The sequence below is a fragment of the Bos javanicus genome, chromosome 21 (assembly GCF_032452875.1).
Source record: "Bos javanicus breed banteng chromosome 21, ARS-OSU_banteng_1.0, whole genome shotgun sequence".
NCBI lineage: Eukaryota > Metazoa > Chordata > Mammalia > Artiodactyla > Bovidae > Bos > Bos javanicus.
This window is the reverse complement of record NC_083888.1, coordinates 35,448,418-35,467,493: the sequence shown is the minus strand read 5'-3', so window position 1 is coordinate 35,467,493 and position 19,076 is coordinate 35,448,418. Positions and strand designations below refer to the sequence as shown.

Sequence of the window (19,076 nt, the reverse complement as noted above, 5' to 3'; positions counted from 1 at the left end):
TGGGTACATGGTGCCATCCAATGGTTTAACTGTTTTACTTTCCGGAAATCTCCAGTGATGCTCTATAGACACAGAAATGTAGTTAATTATATTGAACTTGTGGTCTTAGACCTCTGTGTGTCACAAAGAAGCGACAGTCTTCAGATCACCTCCTGAGATGAATTGAGGAAGAGTTTTCTGGCATAGAACTCAAATTACTTTATAGATTAGCCTGAAGCCTTCTCTGCATTTTCCTCATTTCCTTTATGGAGCTTAAGTCAGAAATAGCTTTTCTAGTACCGTCTATTAGAAGCACATGAAATGTCAAGCCAGATTTATGGATTAAGAAATTGACATTGGATCATAATTCAGTTTAGAGTAGAAGGAATGAGAATGCCAAAAATGACTTGGAGCCAATTCCTTTTGTGGTCACAACAAGAACAACAATAAAAAGAGAGTGTTGGTTTCTAAGTCAAAGCCCCTCGTCCCTCCACTCCTGCCCTCAACTCTCTTTTGATACGTATACAAACTACACAAATACAGTATATACAATTAAAATGGACACCTAAAATCTCCTTGCTATTTAGCATTTTCCCCCTACATACCTAATTCAGAAATTCTTCTTTCTGACCACCATTTCTTTCCTTATTTCCCAGTTCCTCACTTCTACTGAATTCTGCTTTTGTATGTAGCTATCTCTTTAACTAAACTGTGGCTGCCAGAGGGGAAACCCATCTTGTTCATCATTGTTATCCCAGGTCCTCTGCACACTACTTGAACACCGTAGGAGCTCAAAACCTATTTGTAGTTACATGAATAATCGGTGAACTCCAGTCCCTCAAGCTGCTGCTGCTGCTGCTGCTAAGTCACTTCAGTCGTGTCCAACTCTGTGTGACCCCATAGATGGTAGTCCACCAGGCTCGCCCGTCCCTGGGATTCTCCAGGCAAGAACACTGGAGTGGGTTGCCATTTCCTTCAATGCATGAAAGTGAAAAGTGAAAGTGAAGTTGCTCAGTCATGTCCAACTCTTAGCGACCCCATGGACTGCAGCCTACCAGGCTCCTCCGTCCATGGGATTTTCTAGGCAAGAGTGCTGGAGTGGGGTGCCATTGCCTTCTCTGGTCCTTCAAGCCCTATCTCTAATTCCAAGATCCCAGCCTCCTTCTTGTTCTGTTTGCCTAACTACCAAACCTGAACCCTATGGTCAGCTATGTTAGTGAATTCTTACATTACCTTGTCTTCATCTCCCTTGATCAAGTTCCTAGACTGTCAATAGTTGGTGGAAAAAAAATTTAAAGGCATATTTTTTATGTGTAAAGAAACATACCTTATAAAATAATAACTGATGTTTCATGAGCATATGTAATGATAGTATTCAGTTAATTCTTATTGACCCTGCCACAGGGTGTGTCCTCCAAATGTTCCAGATCTTCAGCGTCCCCAGCACTCCATACTCGTCCTCCTCAAGCACATTAGATGACCTAACCTACTTGTGAACTTTAGATAACCCAACTCGAGTTCCCTTAGCTCCCGGTTTCCCTTTTCAGAACATCATTGCGTTGTTACTTCTCTGTATTTTTCTGTTTGTCCTTCTTTGTCAGCTAAGTGATGCGCTTACTCATTGGTTCCTTTCTATCCCATAGTCTCGAGAACCTTTTTCTGACTCTTTCTTCTGTGTGTCCCCCTTTGTTTCCTCTTCCCATTTCTCTCTTCTGTTTTCATTTGTTGTTTGTCTGTTGTAGTTTGACGTTCATCTGCTTCACATGTCAAAAGTAGCTCTTTTGAAGGTTAATAATGTCACAACTGTCAAAGCCAAGCCTTTTTAAATTGTATTTCTCTTAAACGTTTGCATTTTAGCACCGTGTTTATCACCTTCTTTTTACATCCTTTTTAACAATAACTTTTAGGATACCATCGCATTTTGATTCCATTACTTTTTTGATTGCTGCTGCTGCCGCGCTAAGTCGCTTTAGTCGTGTCCATCTCTGTGCGACCCCGTAGATGGCAGCGATTACTTCTTACCAAAATCCCATTTTGGGCTTCTTGTCCTACACTGTTAATCACACAGACTCATAACGAACTTTGATTCTTCCCTTGCCTTTGTATCCCTTGTGCCATCAGTGCCCAAGTCTTAAAGTGTTCTTTTAGGGGGCAAGGTACACATTTAACTAGTTGTGTTGCCATGTATTACTCAATTTGAACATGTCAGTCTCTTCTTAGAAGCCTGAGATGTTCAAGGTGCATACTCTGGAAAACCTCAAATAAGTAATAAATTAAAATCAAGAATGTGGCTGAATCTGAAAAACAGAAAAGCAGTTTTGTATTTGACATATGACAAGTGAGATGACAGTTAAGCATATTTATCTTCTAGCTCTACTTTTGGATGGGGATTTAGTTCGGAGAAAACTCATACTGTATGGCCAATCTTCCCTTCACTCCTTTGCCATGGAGGGGACAGAAAGGAGAAATTAATTCTATGTATGAAGGAGGATAGTTCTTCCTTGCAAGTGAGATAAACACAACTCAAACAAGCTTAGGCTAAAATGGGGGATTTATTGGCAAGAATAAGTAAACCTGGGGAAGAAAAGCAATGACTCTGGAACAACCGGAACAATGGACTCAGATAGCATGGCTCCTTATCCCTGGCCCATACTTCTCTTTCAGTTCAATTATATTCTCTTTGGTCAGCTTTATCGATGATGCTTGAGTCATAGCAACTGGAAACTTGGTTCATGTATTCTCACTTTTTCCAACAGAGAAAAGAGGATATTTTCCTCTGTTCCAGTAAAAAAAAAACTAGGAGAGACTTTGTTGGACCAGCTAATATGTTAATCCTCATATCATTTTGCTTGGTTGGGCATATAGGGCCATATAGGAAGCTGGCAGCTCTCATTCACTTACAGTAAGTTTCATAAGATGTGGGCCTATGACCTTGCTCAAGCCCACATCTGTCCTTATCCAGTACATGATCCCTATTTAATAGAAAGATCATTTAGATTTTCTCTCAACATTTAAGTATCTTTTCTTTAAACTAGGGCAGTTTGATTTTAAGCTTTATTTGAGTTCAGAAAATTCGACTTATCCTAGTTTAAAAAATTGGTATTTCATGCATTTTGGCCAGTGGGTTGAAAGTGAAGGATTAAATGCAGACTTTCCTAGTCTTAGTATCTCAGAAATCAAAATTACTTCAGCAGAATTCTCCAAATGGATTATACGACAGTGGTACTTGTGTGCACTTTACAGATGGCAGAAAATTTCGTGAAAACTCTTAGAACTGCCCATTAGGGCTGACCTGAGGTTGAATTAACATCATGCTGGCATAGGCCTGACAAAAGCCCAGGTGTAGAGTCACGCCACTTCTCTGCTATTTCTACCGCCGTTGTAGACATTGTCATTGCCACCATCTTCCTTCCTCTTGAAGCCACTAGGAACTCTTGTTTTTCCATCCCTAGATTTGAGCTCAGGAATATGAAAGAGGGGAAAGAATGTCTTTGTCTAAGTTCCACATAGTTTTCTTTCACAGATTACAATTCACTGTATATAATATCTAAATAATTAAAACTTATATCAAAGACCTGGATAACATACTTATAAATCCCAGGTCCTGTTTTGACAATCTTTTGTCAACAAGGCCTTGAAGGGAGGAAAAAAAAATCAGCATAATAGGTTATAAGTAACTACATGTGTCTGAGAATAGATGTAGTGGAAACTTCTGACAGCCAAACAATCAAATACAGAGATGGCTTCCAGAGACCTCCATGGTCTTCTCAAACAGAGATCTTCTCTTTTAGATGATGTGATTGAAAACAATTTTCTATGTAAGACACAAAAGCCACAGTTGAGAAGAATAATAAAGGGTTACAGCATCAGAAAATTTCTTTCCAAGCCATCTAAAAACACAAAGGCGGACAAAAATCAAAGCTTGGAACAAGCCGACACATAACCTAATTCATGAATTCAGCTTGCCTCAGCTCTGGCTGCAGCTTTTTTTTTTTTTTTTAATTGGATACTCAAGGTCAGTTGTTGCAAATCAGTAATTGGTGATCTATTGTGTTAAACTCACATGAGCAACAGTCAATTTCTGTAGCAGCAACTGCTTTAGGAAGAAATTGCCCTTCGTGCCTTCAGCATCCCAAACAAAAATAATATACTAATGTATCTGCTAAGTACTGATGAGAAGGATGTAATATGCATTTCCGCAGAAATGTCTTGCAATTTAGGATTAATTAATGTCCAATTATTGTAAGCTGTAACTAATAAATTTTAAAAGTCAGCTCTACACTTCCATTTTGTAATGTTTTTATAAAATGGAACATTAGATGTTTTTAATCTTGTCTATTCCTGCAAAATACCCCAGATAACATGCTGTTTTGCATTTCAAATAATATATACTCATTTAAATGCAAAACCAGGGTCCAATCAGAATAAGATGGCAATCAAATTACAATATTCAATGACGAGTTTTCCAAGCTGACTTCATTAGTAAACTATCATGAATTTCAAGATCTTACAAGGTTTCTATTTGTTTGTACAACTGCAAAGGGCTCAATTATGGAGCTTTGAGAGAGTCTAAAAATAACATCAGACTAATTAAAAGTTTCAACAGGATTTGGGCTAGCACTCTTTGGAAACTCTTTTTAATCTGTTCGGCTTTCCAAATGGACTTTGGAAGCTACAGCTCCCTTTTAAATATGTTAAAGTAAAAACAACTGTTGAAGGAAATACAAAGGAGTCTGTAGCCTTCCTCTTCCTGTACCTAAAATGACAGAGGCCAGTGCAGCTCTGTGTAATGAGACTTGGCCAGTGGTGAGGGCGCTGCTTCCACATCCTCCTGGACTCTTAAGGGGACTCAGCTCATTTTCTGTCATTATTGTGCATGTTGAAAACAAGCTGGGGAGAATCTGTAGCTTCAAGTTGCTGAATCTTTGAAAAACTCAGGCAAGAGGTTCAGTCTTTGAAGTCATTTTCCCTTTGGGAGGTAAGATCCAGGTAATCAGGAAAAACTCAGGAGGTCGGGCTATTATGATAATGTTCTGCCAGTGCAGTTGTGGCTCATGATGTTCCATCATTTGGATCCTGGAACTTGTGGAGACTCCCAGCAGAGCTTCCATCTCAACAGGTGCTTGCTTTGTTTGACAAACAGGACAGTGGCAGGGTGGGGACTAAAGGCACCTAGAAGCTGAGACTTCCCTATTCATCAGAGAGTGCAGCAGTGTGGTTCATTAAAAGTGGTTTTTATTTTGTTCTTTTCCTTTACATTTCTCAGTTTGAACTGTCTTTTTTTTCTTAAGATATGAGGTAAAATGTTAGAAAGTTATTGTTTGCAAAAACTGTTATTTTTTCACTTTAAGGAATCACAGAAATGAATTTCACTGATTTCAAGGCTTCCAAAATTGTGTAGATACTACATTTACTGAACTCCTATTCTGGAGGTTATATAGGTACCAGGGCATCTGTCATTGCCACGGAAAAACATTAGAGTGAGCTATCAGCTTGAGGAAGAGTACAGCCCTGTAATTTGGTCTTACGAATACATGCGTGCTCAGTGATGGCTGACTCTTTGGTCCCCAGTGGGCTGGAGCCCACCAGGCTTCTCTGTCCATTCAGTTTTCCAGGCAGAAATACTGGAGCAGGTTGCCATATCTTTCTCCAGGGAATCTTCTGGACCCAGGGATTGAGTCCTAATCTCTTGCATTGGCAAGTGGATTCTTTACCACTACACCACCTGGGAAGCCCCTTATGTTGTATTCATTAACGTGCAAACCAGTGTGGCAAATGGTGTTTTTGCTCCTGTGCCATTTAAATGAACAAAAGGAAGATTGTGACCAAGGCAACAACATCATCATTAAACCGAAGGAGGTAAGTTGTGCCTGTCAGATCTTTGGTGTAATAGTTGTAAGCCTCATTTCAGAGGCTGAATTTCCTTTAGAGGACTTCCTTCATAGTTAAGTGTTTTTAAGGGCAATAACCCATGAATAAAATATCTGTGAGTGAGGGAACTCTAAACTCTTATAAAGCTAACTCAGTTATCTATGCAAATAGAAGCAGGGGTTGCATAAATCAACAACTTCCAGAGTGATTCCCTTAGTTTAAATTGAGCCAATAATTTCTACATTTCGTCTTCTCTCTTCAACAAAACATCTTTTTTTTTATTCTCCCTAACCAGAGCTGTAGCTAAACAACAAAACAAATCAGCGTGAATTTCATCTCACCTTCTTTTTTCATCCCCAAAAGAGTCTGATCAATGGAAGTGGTAAAAGTATACAAACAAAAGGCCTGAAAACCTCACCAAATAAATAATCAGTCCTTGAAGAATCTAGTATTGAGTGAATTCATATTCTCTTTTTCATCAGACTCATATCAATAGTTAGCAAATTCCAATCTTAAGGCTATCCAGAATCCTGACACAAATTACTTAGTGCTTGGATTTGCTTGTATAGGGTTTTCTGTGTGACTGGATTTGTGCCGAGTACAATCTAGATTGGTCTTTACAGAAGAAGTTATCTCAAAGGTAAGAAAAAGGACTGAATGATCAAAGAAAATAATAGAGTACCATAAAAAACACAGAAGCCTTTTAAAAAGTAGCTAAATCCTGTGGAGATTGTTTGTAGTAGTGGGAAAAAAAAGTACCATAAAGTCCAATAGGTGAACAGAGATAATGAGGGAAAAATATGCCACGCTATTTCTATCAAAGGTATATCAGAAAACATGTGAGAAAACTATCACTTTGTGAAAGTATTCAGTTCAGTTCAGTTCAGTTCAGTTGCTCAGTCGTGTCTGACGCTTTGCCACCCATGAATCACAACACGCCAGGCCTCCCTGTCTATCACCAACTCCCGGAGTTCACCCAAACTCATGTCCATCGGGTCAGTGATGCCATCCAGCCATCTCATCCTCTGTAGTCCCCTTCTCCTCCTGACCCCAATCCCTCCCAGCATCAGAGTCTTTTCCAATGAGTCAACTCTTCTCATCAGGTGGCCAAAGTATTGGAGTTTCAGCTTTAGCATTAATCCTTTCAATGAACACCCAGGACTGATCTCCTTTAGAATGGACTGGTTGGATCTCCTTGCAGTCCAAGGGACTCTCAAGAGTCTTCTCCAACACCACAGTTCAAAAGCATCAATTCTTCAGTGCTCAGCTTTCTTCACAGTCCAACTCTCATGTCCATACATGACCACTGGAGAAACCATAGCCTTCACTAGATGGACCTTTGTTGGCAAAGTAATGTCTCTGCTTTTCAATATGCTATGTAGGTTGGTCATAACTTTCCTTCCAAGGAGTAAGCGTCTTTTAATTTCATGGCTGCAATCACCATCTGCAGTGACTTTGGAGCCCCCAAAAATAAAGCCTGACACTTTTTCCACTGTTTCCCCATCTATTTGCCATGAAGTGATTGGACCAGATGCCATGATCTTCGTTTTCTGAATGTTGAGCTTTAAGCCAACTTTTTCACTCTCCTCTTTCATATTCATCAAGAGGCTTTTGAGTTCCCCTTCACTTTTTGCCATAAGGGTGGTGTCATCTGCATATCTGAGGTTATTTATATTTCTCCCGGCAATCTTGATTCCAGCTTGTGCTTCTTCCAGCCCAGCGTTTCTCATGATGTACTCTGCATAGAAGTTAAATAAGCAGGGTGACAATATACAGCCTTGACGTACTTCTTTTCCTATTTGGACCCAGTCTGTTGTTCCATGTCCGGTTCTAACTGTTGCTTCCTGACCTGCATATAGGTTTCTCAAGAGGGAGGTCAGGTGGTCTGGTATTCCCATCTCTTTCAGAATTTTCCACAGATATGGGATAATGTATGACCCCATCTGGAAATATTGCAGAACACTCCTATTACATGTTACCTACATGCCATGTTCTTTTATGCTACTTACAGTTTGAGACCACCTTACATATGAATGTAGACAGTAATATCCTTAGGGGTGATAAGAAAAAAAGAGCTATCTTATCAAATAATTTCTATTTTTAAAGGAAGCTTGCCCCATCTAACTTTTGAACATTTTAAATCTCTCTTGACTATTAATGTAGAACAGATTTTAAACATGGTTACATAGCAATTTCCTCATTGGGGGCACACCTGTACTTTTCTAAGAAAAACGCTATTAGATGAAATTGGAATCATAAATGAAGATAAATCATGCTTTTAGAAAAGAAGTGATGAGTAGAGAAATTAACCCAGTTTGTCAAAAGAAAATGTGGACTATGTGCCTATTCTTAGAAATAGCTTTGCCTTAACGAGGAGAAAGATACACATATGAACACACATGAGTGTTTGTCCTTTTAGTATCTGCTCAGCATTTGCATGCCTTTCCCAACAGAAAATTCCTGGATCCTTCCTGGGAATTATCTTTTTTCCCAATGAATACTAGAAGAACCTCTTTCCCTTTACCTGTTTGGTGGGTATATGAGCCTTGCCAAGTCAAAAGGATGTTCACTCCCTGGAATCTAACAGGAGCAACATGATAAAGAGACAGAAATTGCTTGGAGTTCTCTACTGGGAGTCAGCCTCCTGGTCAGAATCTCTTGCTATTACAGTTGGCCTTCTATATCCACACTTTTTCCAGTAGGGGATGTAGAGGACCAACTGCACTGTGCTGTTTCATGTATGGGATTTGAGTATCCTTGGATTCTGGTATCCACAGGGGTCCTAGAACCAATCCCCATGATGCTGAAGGACTGTATTGTGTTTCCTGCTCTTTTTTCCTAGCGCTGCATTGGTACCTGTTCACTCTTAAGCCCAGGTCTTCAGGCTCCTATACATTCTCTGAGTTTACTATATCTGTCCCATAAATTTCCTTTTGCTAAAGTTAGCCAGAGTCCATTTCTGTTGCTTTCAACAAAAGAATTATGACATATGGAATCTTTAAGGCAGCTTAGGAACTGAGAGGACATAAAATGTAGAGTGAAAAAGAAAGGCTCAATGTCAGTAACACAGAATTTTAAATCAGACCATTAAATAAAGAAAGCTGTTGTATGTCGGTCCTCACACTTACTCCAGGAGTCTTGGGAGGTAAAAGTGATGCTGAGAAGACAACATCCCCCTGAAGGGATGCTTTCCTTAATGCCTATGCCTGACAAGCACTTCTGTCCTCAGAGAACACTCTCTGTGAAGGACTTAGACCGATGGACCTCAATCTTTTTCCACCCCAGCACACCACGGGGAGGAGGAAGAGACCCATCAACACTGATGTCCCCTGGCAGCAGTGATTCTGAGTTATGGAGGCAGATCAGAAAGGGTGAGGGGGCTGGAAAAGCCCTTTGGGTGATTGGAAATCTTCTCTTCCCCCACACCTGTCAGCTTTAAAAGACAGCTGCTTTTGATGTTAGGAGACAAGTTGGAATAAATTTGGAAAGTAGGATTAAGCACTGATTTAAAAAAAAAAAAAGACACCAAAAATATACCAGCAGTAAAACATAGGGTAGTAAGTTTTAAAAAACAGTTTAGTGTTAAGTTTTTTTTTTTTTTTTTTTTCAGCCGCATTATTTTAAGCTTGAAAACAATGAGGCACAGAGAACTAGAACTTTCCCAGGATTATATAGCCATTCTGCTAAGGCAGGAATTAGGGCTCTTGTTCTTAAACTGTGGCCCTTTGGACTCAGAAGTCTACATACCTTTTTAAAAATCTTTTTCCAAATAGTATTGTTTCTTAATATGTAAGAGTGGTTACTTACCTGTCAAAGATTCATCATGGTATATTAATAAAAATAAATAGCAAAGCTCCAATTTATAATCTACCAGAGGCTCAAATTAATTTTACATTAAAGAAAGTCACTATCAAACTTTTTATGTGATAATTATGTGACAGAATATTTAGGAGCACATCTGGGTATAAATTGAAGTATTTTAATATTAAAAAAATGAATACCAGTCCACATAAAAGAGTATAACTTCGAGTATATTTCATATGCCCTCTGAGATAAGACAGTATTATGAAAATCTACATGTGAAATTGACTTCAGTATAAGCTAGACAGACCACTTTTTTTTTACACAAAAACCATTCTTTCTGTGTTTTTCCAAAGTGAAAATACGTGTGCCATTTTGGATAGTCTTTGGAATTTTATTCTGAGTAAGCTTTCATTCTTCTGTATTTTTTAATGTGTAGAGACAGCTGATAGAGTTATCAAGCCGTTACCATTTTATGTTTTCCTGTGCATTTTTTTCTTTCTATTTCATATCATTCATTGATGATACAAACAGACTTGTCTTTTGAGTAAAATTCCTTTTTTATGGTTCATAATTTGTGAATAGCATGGTCTTCTGTGATAAAGACCCATGAAAAGCATCATTATTCTACTTTTATCTCTATTGAACTACATGTTTCATCTATTAGAATTTAAAAGGTTCTTCCTTTTTTTTCCCCCCATTTCCGTGTCTGGCTATAGTCCTCTAATTCATCTCATCTCTATTACCTGGTGGGATAAGGCTTTGACTTAAACTGTGGGTCCAAAAAAAATCACATTATTTAAATTATCTTTGACAATCAAAAAATATTCCCAGGCAATCTTATTATTTTGGTGATGGTGGCAAATGAGTATCATTTAGCACTTCCAGTGCCAATCTGATCTTTCATACCCATTGCCTCCGGTAACGCGTTGCTATACGAGATATACTGAAATAAACTATTAATATTTGTTCTTTGGTTCTTTCAGTCCTGAGTTCTTTATTTGCTAATGGGGTTCCACATGCTTTGCTTTTCAAAACTCCTGTAATTGCTGCATAGAATAGTAACTGTTTGGCTGATCTCACATGAACACTGACCATTGTAGTCTGCAATACAACAAATGAGTAAAAATAGCTGCAAAAGAGATTTTAAAATGAAGTTATGAGATTTTAAAATGAAGTTATGTTCAGAGTGGGGAAAGCACAATTTGGATTGGAGATTTACAAAGCAAATAACCAAGACTTTTCCAAGTTCCTGGGACCTCCACAAACTCCTGAGCTTTGGGGTTTAATATCTGGAATATGCCAGAGCACTTTCAAAAGCCTGTGCCCAGGCATGAAGAGGAATATTGTGTATTTTTATTCCATTTCAATCTGTTAATAGTGGTGCATGTATACTGAACTCCACTGGCTAGAAACTTCGTTCTGTTTTCCCTGACCTCCCAACTTTGACTCATCCATACTAATTTCACTTTGTTACTTGCATATTATTTACAAAACACCCAGGAAAAGATAGAACTCAGAGTTTAAAAAATGTTTGAATAGAATTCCATTTAAAAGAGTACAGAGCCAAAAGGAATATTGAGAAACATTTAGTTAATTTCTCTACTTCTGCAGAGCAATGCCTTAGACCATGTCTGAAAGGCAGAAATTAATTTTCCTTGTAAAAACCATAAAGAGAAGGTAAATAACACCCAAAATTTTTGATGACCTGTTTAAGGATATCTCAGTCGTTCCTATTAGAAAAAAATCTTGTCAGACCTAACAACTTCATATCAAATATCCTAATTAAAAACACACACACACACACAAAGAACAGACCTTATTATCATGCTGTAATGAAAACAGCCCTGGAATCATAATCTGAAGTTGTAAGTCATTGTTTCTTCCTAGCTGTGGGCCTATTTCAACGCACTGAACCCATGTGAGTCTGGATTTCTTCTTCTTAGAGAAGAATTATATCAGCATTATTTGTTAAAGAATCTATTCACTTATTTAAATTTACTGTCATCACTATCATCCTCAAGGACAATAACCTGCTCAATACCTACTAAGTAAAGGGCCGTTTGCTAGCTAATGTGAAGAACAGGTCTATAAGGTCTCTGCTAAGAAGAAGCTGAGCACTTAGTAGAGAGAGGACATGCTTGTGCTAAGTCGCTTCGGTCATGTCAGACATTTTGCGACCCCCATGGACTGTAGCCTGCCAGGCTCCTCTGTCTGGGGTATTCTCCAGGCAAGAATACTGGAGTGGGTTGCCATTTCCTTCTCCAATTTGAGCCTATAGAGGTTGACACAGTAGTCATCATGGGACTTTCTTTCATTGCTTTCCTTTGTGAGATCTTATATTTTCAGGACACCATGCTTTCTTACTTAGATTACTCCTTTGTTTTAATGAACCACATCCTCCAGTAGCCTCCAGTGACACAGGTCAGAGTCTCTCCTTCAAATCCGAGCTACCAAAGAAAAGAAGGGGTCATCATTTAGACAAGCTGATTTTCTTAGCGTGGTCTCAACTGGTTGCAATATCATGAAGAGACACTTTGTGTACTGTTTTTTTGTTGGCAGAGATATTATATCTATTTGGTAATGAAAAGAAACTCAGTGGTCGCCTTCTTTGTCTGCGGGTGTAGTAACTCTTGTGCACAGGGATGGTGGGATGAGTCACCAAGGATCTGTCTGGTGTGCACTGATCTGATGTTTCCATAGGTGATGCAGATGTCCTTGGAAACTGGCTACTTAGTCGTTGGACCATCTGGAAAGGCAGCCTTAACCCATGGAAGATCCTTTCTTTTCCCCGCTTCACCCCTAGCTGCAAGACCCAATTAGGCCTAGCACCACCAGACCGGTTCCAATAGTTGAATCACTACAGGGTTCGCATTCCCAGTGGGTATCTCTTCTGGGAGAGCCAGTGACCCCTTCTTTGCACTTATGACATAACACATTAAGTCATGAGTGAAAAAAGTAAGTTCTGCTGACATTCAAAGGAGGAAAAATACATTCACTGGAGTAGCCAGAACGTCAGCACATTCCTAAAGACTGTCACGTGGCTTTTGAAATGAAGATAAGGCCATAAGGAGGCTCATTCCTTAAACACAGTATTCGGACTGAACAGAACTTAATTGGAAGTAAAACGAACTCTTCTATTGCCTTTCATTAGAAATGACATCACCCATTTATTCATTCAACAAATAATGACGATTTCTCTATAGTGTGCCAGATTAAAGAATATAAATTAAAGTAAAATGTACTTGTATTCTGATAGAATCTTGTAGTTACATAGAAGGAAACTGACTGAAATGAAAATAAATCAAATCATTTTCTCTCTTGACCCAAATGAGAAATGTAAGAGCCAGAATTCCAAATAAGTCGTGACTGGTTGCACATACAATTCTTTTTCTCCATTGTAACTCACTTTCTTTCCCATATTCCATTTTGTTCCTCTTTCTCCGTCATACCCATACAGGCATATGCAGGCATAAAAGTAGCAGAGTAATATTGAATAATTAACTCAGTGTTTTGTTTTTTTTTTAAATCCTTTTCCTCAATCTGTTTTCTCACCATTCAAGCAGAAGGAAGAGCTTACCATATACAGTGAACTGAAAGAAGAGCTAGTGTGAAAGAACAAAGGGTCAATTTATTAGATTTTTTAGATAGATTTTGAAAATCTCTAGCTAAAGTAATGATCTTTAAAGTCATGGGTTTTATTTTCAAGAGCCAAGTACTTAAGAAAGAAAATATTTCTTTTTTTTTTCCACTTTCTTATTTCAAACACTTAGTTTTATATACTAAGAGACAAATTGCAGAGCATGAATTTATAACTAAAACCAGCATTTCTCAAAGTGTGGTCTGCATATCAGAAACATCTAGGGTATGTCATAAAAATGCAGGTTATGGAGCCCTACGCTGAGTCTAAAAGGACAAGGACAGGAATGTGAATTCCAGTAGCTTAATTATCTTTACCTGTAATAAATTTTGAGTAGTTCTGCTTTTATTACAGAAAAGATACAATAAAGTAGTCCTTTTTTTTTCCCACTCAAATACAGATAAGAGGCCCACCAGAGAGCAGACTGTTGGAAGCACATGACTGGTGTAGAGTGATTTGGGGTCTTTGAGCAAGGCGTAGAACTCCACCCATGCTAACCAGGGGAGATGGTGGGATAGCAGAAACACCGCTGGAAAGCTCCAAAGCGGACAGGTCGAACGATGGTTTGATTTCCAGATTGTTTCACCTCCAGGATGCCGCAGACCTCATTAGAAAACCCATTTCACCATCACTCCAGACTAATAGAAGAGCAATAGCCAGTGAAGGCACAGATAGAGATGTACCTTAGAAAGCCTCACAGTCCTGTGTACACCAGGGGGCACCTTCAGAGGGTATAATGGTGCCTGAGAGGGTGGGCAATCAACATGAAGATCTTGCAGTTAGAGTAACCAAATGGTCAGAGTTGAATTGTGCTGCCCCTCCTCTAAAAGATATACTGGAACCTTAAACCCTAGTTACGACTTCACGTGTAGATAGACCTGACCTGTAGATAGAGTCTTTACAAAGGCACTTAAGTTAAAATGAAGTTATTAGAGTGGGCACTGATCCAATATAATTGTTGTCCTTTTTAAAAATGAGAAATTTGGATGCAGAGAGAGACAAACATAGCAGGAAAACAATGTGAAGGAGAAAACAAAGAGGAAACAGCTATCTCTAAGCCAAGCAGAAAGATCCGAAATAAATCCTCCCCTCACAGCCCTCAAAAGGAACTGGTTCTGCTGACACCTTGATTTCAGACTTCTAGCCTCCAACATCAAGTGGAAATGAGACTTAGTTTGCAGTCTTGCAGGGGAAATACAGCCTGGAAGGTCAGACTATGATTCTTTCTGTTCTGAGACCCTCTCAAATTTACTCAGGGTTTTCCACTGATCTTTCTGTCATCTGATAGTAGTGAGAATAACAAGGCCAGAGACTATAAAGTCCAAGACCAGGTGAGAAGTGCCACACCTCAACTAAAGGCAGACAGCAGCACAGATGGCTTGCAAATTCAGTGTCTCTCAGATGCCTGAAGAGTACATAAATCCTTCTACTCTGCCCTGGGTGGAAGGAAAGTGGATCAGGGAGAAAATCCTGAATAGAATGTGTAGTTTCCAAAATACTAGTTCTCATAGGAGAAAGTAACAGTGTCATCTCAACTCTGAGTCACCCTCAGCAGAAATGAGAACTTGAGAGGTTAACCAGGCATAAAGAAACAAAATATGAAATGTATTTTCACTTAAACTAAGTTTGTAAAGAGTAAATACATATGCTATTTTCATTTCAGGAAATAAACTTGGCAAGTAAATGATGAGAATACAAGGGTGAACATCTCTGTTTATTGATTGACAAATGGTGCTGATGCAAGATGAAGCACGCTGCATATGTCATTGCCGTTTCTTACATCAGACTCACAGGTGGGTATTAATAATATCAACCTTCACCAAATCAATAAACAGGATTGTCAAGATTGTATCAAGTCATTGTTAGTGGCTGGTGAGTAGATATCAAACTCAGATCTATTTGCCTCTAAAAAAGCCAAGTAACTGCTTTTTATTTGTTAGGCCCTAATGTGTTTTAAGGGTTTCCCTGGAGGATCAGATGGTAAAGAATCTGCCTGCAATGCAGGAGACCTGGGTTCAATCCCTGGGTTGAGAAGATCCTCTGGAGAAAGAAATGGCAACCCACTCCAGTATTCTTGCCTGGGAAATCACATGGACAAGAGAAGCCTGGTGGTCTACAGTCCATGGGGTTGCAAAGAGTCGGACATGACTGAGTGACTGAATACACAACATGAATGCACAATATGTTTTAAATAGAATAATATCAGAGTGATATTAAATTGCAATAAATAGTTCCATAAGTGTCATAAGAAATGCATGAACAGAATGAGATGGAGCAGGGACTCTGCTGCCAAAGGTCTCAGGAAATGTCATACTGAAAAGTATTTTTTTTTTTTTTAAAGCTGTGTTTGAGCTATGATAAGAGTTTTGGAAGCAGTGAATGGGAGGGAAGGAAGGTGTTCCAGGAGAAGAAAGTCAGAAGCCAAGCCTGGGCGTTATGAAACATTGTGGCTTGTGCAGAGGAAGTTGAGAAGCTGGACTGTCTAACCACAGCATGGGTCTGCCAGGGAGCAGGTCTACCCTGGGGAGGTGGGTTGAGCGAGGATGTGAAGGCATTGCAGACTCATGCAGTTCTGTAAGTACAGAAATGCCTGTGACCAGATTTGTGTTAAGGAGGAATTAAGGGAAAATGGAGTATAGGCTTAGGGAGATGAACATGTGGTGGGAAGACACAAGGTAGGGGCAGGGTTGCTTTGCAAAGATCTGGGAGAAACATGACAGGGCCGTAGAGGTCAAGGCACAGATTTTGGAGTCCCTCTCGAAGTGCAGTTAGCAGAAACTGGTGGCAAACGATATGTTTGGAGTGCATTGTTGTTGCTGTTCAGTCACTCATTCATGTCCAACTCTTTGTAACCCCATGGACTGCAGCACGCCAGCCTTTCCTGTCCTTCACCATCTCCAAGAGCTTACTCAAACTCATGTCCATTGAGTCAGTGATGCCATACAACCATCTCATCCTCCGTCATCCCCTTTTCCTCCTCCTTTCAGTCTTTCCCAGCATCAAGATCTTTTCTAATGAGTTGGCTCTTTAGAGCCAAAGTATTGGAACTTCAGCTTCAGCATCCAATGAATATTCAGCATCGACTTCCTTTAGGATTAACTGGCTTGATCTCCTTGCAGTCCAAGGAACTCTTAAGAGTCTTCCCTAACACCATAGTACAAAAGCTTCAGTTCTTCGGCACTCAGCCTTCTTTACGGTCCAACTCTCACATTCATACATGACTACTGAAAAAAACCATAGCTTTGACTATACAGACCTTTATTGACAAGGTAACAAGGTGCATAATTAGGTCTTTATTTTGCAAGATGGGTGGATTGGGATGACTGTAGACATTACAGGAAATTGAGGCACACCCTCAGTGCAGTCATCAGCATTCGTATAAGATCTTTCAGGAAAAACTGTATACAGGGAGAAGAGAAGCTAGCCAAGGAGCAGAGGCCAAAAGAAGAGCAACATCTAAAATCTTCAGTATAATGGAACTCTTGGCATGTCTTCACTCAGACTTCAAGATATTTTTTTTTCCTTAACTGCTCTGAATATTCAAGAAATGTAAGGTTTTAATGGAAAGAGTTCTGACGTAGTAAGATTTCAGTGCCAAATTTGCCACTAATTAATTATGTGACCTTTGGCACATCACTTAATGTAAGTCAGACTTGACATCCTCATCTGTGAAACTAGATCTCCAAGGTCTCTTTTTCCTGCTTTCAAATGCAGTGATTCTCACTGGATTAGTTTCTTTGATTAGAGAATTTTAATTGAAGCATATCATAGGCTATTGTGCCATGTGCTTCCCAAATGTGAGTGATGGGAAAAAACATTTTAATGATGATCCCAACTTCATGACTCCAGAAATTTCCGACTTTTGCACCTCAAAGTCATCAGTAATTAGACCTTGGCATTTCTCTCTATTTCTACCATTACAGAGAACAAGTTCCACAGACTAGAAAAATGATGCGACACACTGGGAATACAAGAAAATTTGTCAGGACTAGGTGAAAGTTTTCTCAAATTGTCATTTTAATTTAGTGACATAACAGTCATCATTAATAGTGTCTATGAAGAGAGATGCTACATAATGTAAAATTTTCTTCATTATTTGAAGAGATTATGTTCTAAGTAGGATATAACATCTGAACATTGAATTCTTACAACAGCAATGTAAAATCTTACAACAACAGTCTTCCAAAAACAATCTCAAATCACTCAGCCTCTGGGCTCTGCAATGAGGGAGAGAGAGAATGAATCCCAGAGCCTTTCCCCCACGCCCCGGATCCTCCCATTCCAAGTGTTATACATAATTTTAAAGCCCACCATCTTATACTTAATGTTCCTCAAAGAGAGAAACTCTTGAGTTTGTCTTATGACTTATCGTAATAAGATGACCCACTTTTTAAAAGGTGCCCCACTCTCTCAGAACCCAGAGGAATTCAGGTGAAGCCTTTGCGAGGTGGATTAACAGCCCAAAACACAACCTTATGCCAAGCTCCTACGTCAGAGAAAATCATTTCAACCTTCATCCAGAAATTAAATGGTTATTGATTGATATGGAAGATACTGTAACCTTTCAGATTAAATTAAGAAATGTTGCTGAACACAATTAAAGTTTTTCTAATGTAAAGCAGTTTGCAAAGTGCATTTTTGACTAAATTCCATCTCTGAGGTTAATTACCATGTCTAGGGTCCAGGAATAATAGATTAAGTGGAAAGTTGGCTCCAAAAGTTAAAGAATGGGAAGAAGCAAGAAGTATCCAGAAGTGATTTATGTCCTACTGATGAATTTGAGGGAGGAAAGCCAAATAACCACACCAGGCTTCTATGCTAAAGGGTTTAGGCCAAAGGAATGGTATAAAATTAAAAGGGTATTCATTTCTTCTAGTGGAACAGGGGCAGCTCCACATTTTGCGCACACTTAGAAATTCTCTCATTCTTGTTAGTTAGGCTAAAGTCAGAATGTCTTATTGAGTGTGCTGGAGACATCCTAGGCAGTTTTATTCTGAGGAGCTCACAGTTCTCATTGGAGATCAATGTGGAAGTGATGCTGAAAAGCTTGGCCTCTGTACACAGGTGCCAAGTTGATTCTTGGAGACAGAGGTTTAGGTGAAGCAGGAAACAATAGCTTTACTGCTCTGCAAGGCAAAAGGGGACACAGCAGGCGCCTCCCCTGTGTATTCCAACCCAGGGCGCTTTGGTGAGGGGTGTTATGGCAATGCTTCAAAGGTGAGGTTGCTGATAAGATTATGGTGTGTACAGGGCCCTTGCTCCTCTAATCTGGTCTCAGGTAATCTTTTTTTTTTAATTTATTTATTTTAATTGGAGGATAATTACAATATCATGATGGTTTTTGAGCTTTTCTGATTCCTTTAGACTGGCTCAGGTGATCTTTATGGTATGAAGAAGGTTGACATCTTCCATTTGCTGGGTTTTAATTCTATAAAGTACTTAAAGACGTGTTTATATGACTGTGCCGCCCAAGGCTGCACCATTGTTTCTTGGCTATTTCTCTCTTAACTTTGCATCCCTTCCATTCCCCGATTAGCAACTGTTCAGATCTCCCTTTGGAATTTACCCTTTGAGACAATCATGGAGGCTGGAGTCTATTCTCCACAAGAAATGGGGGACACGGAAAGGTTTCCATGCCCAGGAGCCCCATAGGGTCCTGCTCAGTTTCAGAAGCTCAGTTAACTGTATGAAAGTGGGCAGGAAAGGATTGTAACCTCTTAACCACAAAATCTGTTTCAGGCTGACAAGAGCAGGGTGATAACTCTAGAGAAGCTAAAAGGATCTG

General features: G+C 39.3%; 1 long non-coding RNA gene across 2 annotated transcripts in view; it reads left to right on the top strand.

Moving 5' to 3' along the window:
* The window catches only part of LOC133234405 (uncharacterized), a 392,262-nt gene extending 377,184 nt beyond the window's left edge, over window positions 1–15,078 (top strand). For both annotated transcript variants that reach the window (XR_009732129.1, XR_009732128.1), the window contains one exon: window positions 14,955–15,078. This is a non-coding gene — a long non-coding RNA (uncharacterized LOC133234405). The remainder of the gene's footprint in view (window positions 1–14,954) is intronic.
* Window positions 15,079–19,076: the final 3,998 nt, after the last annotated feature.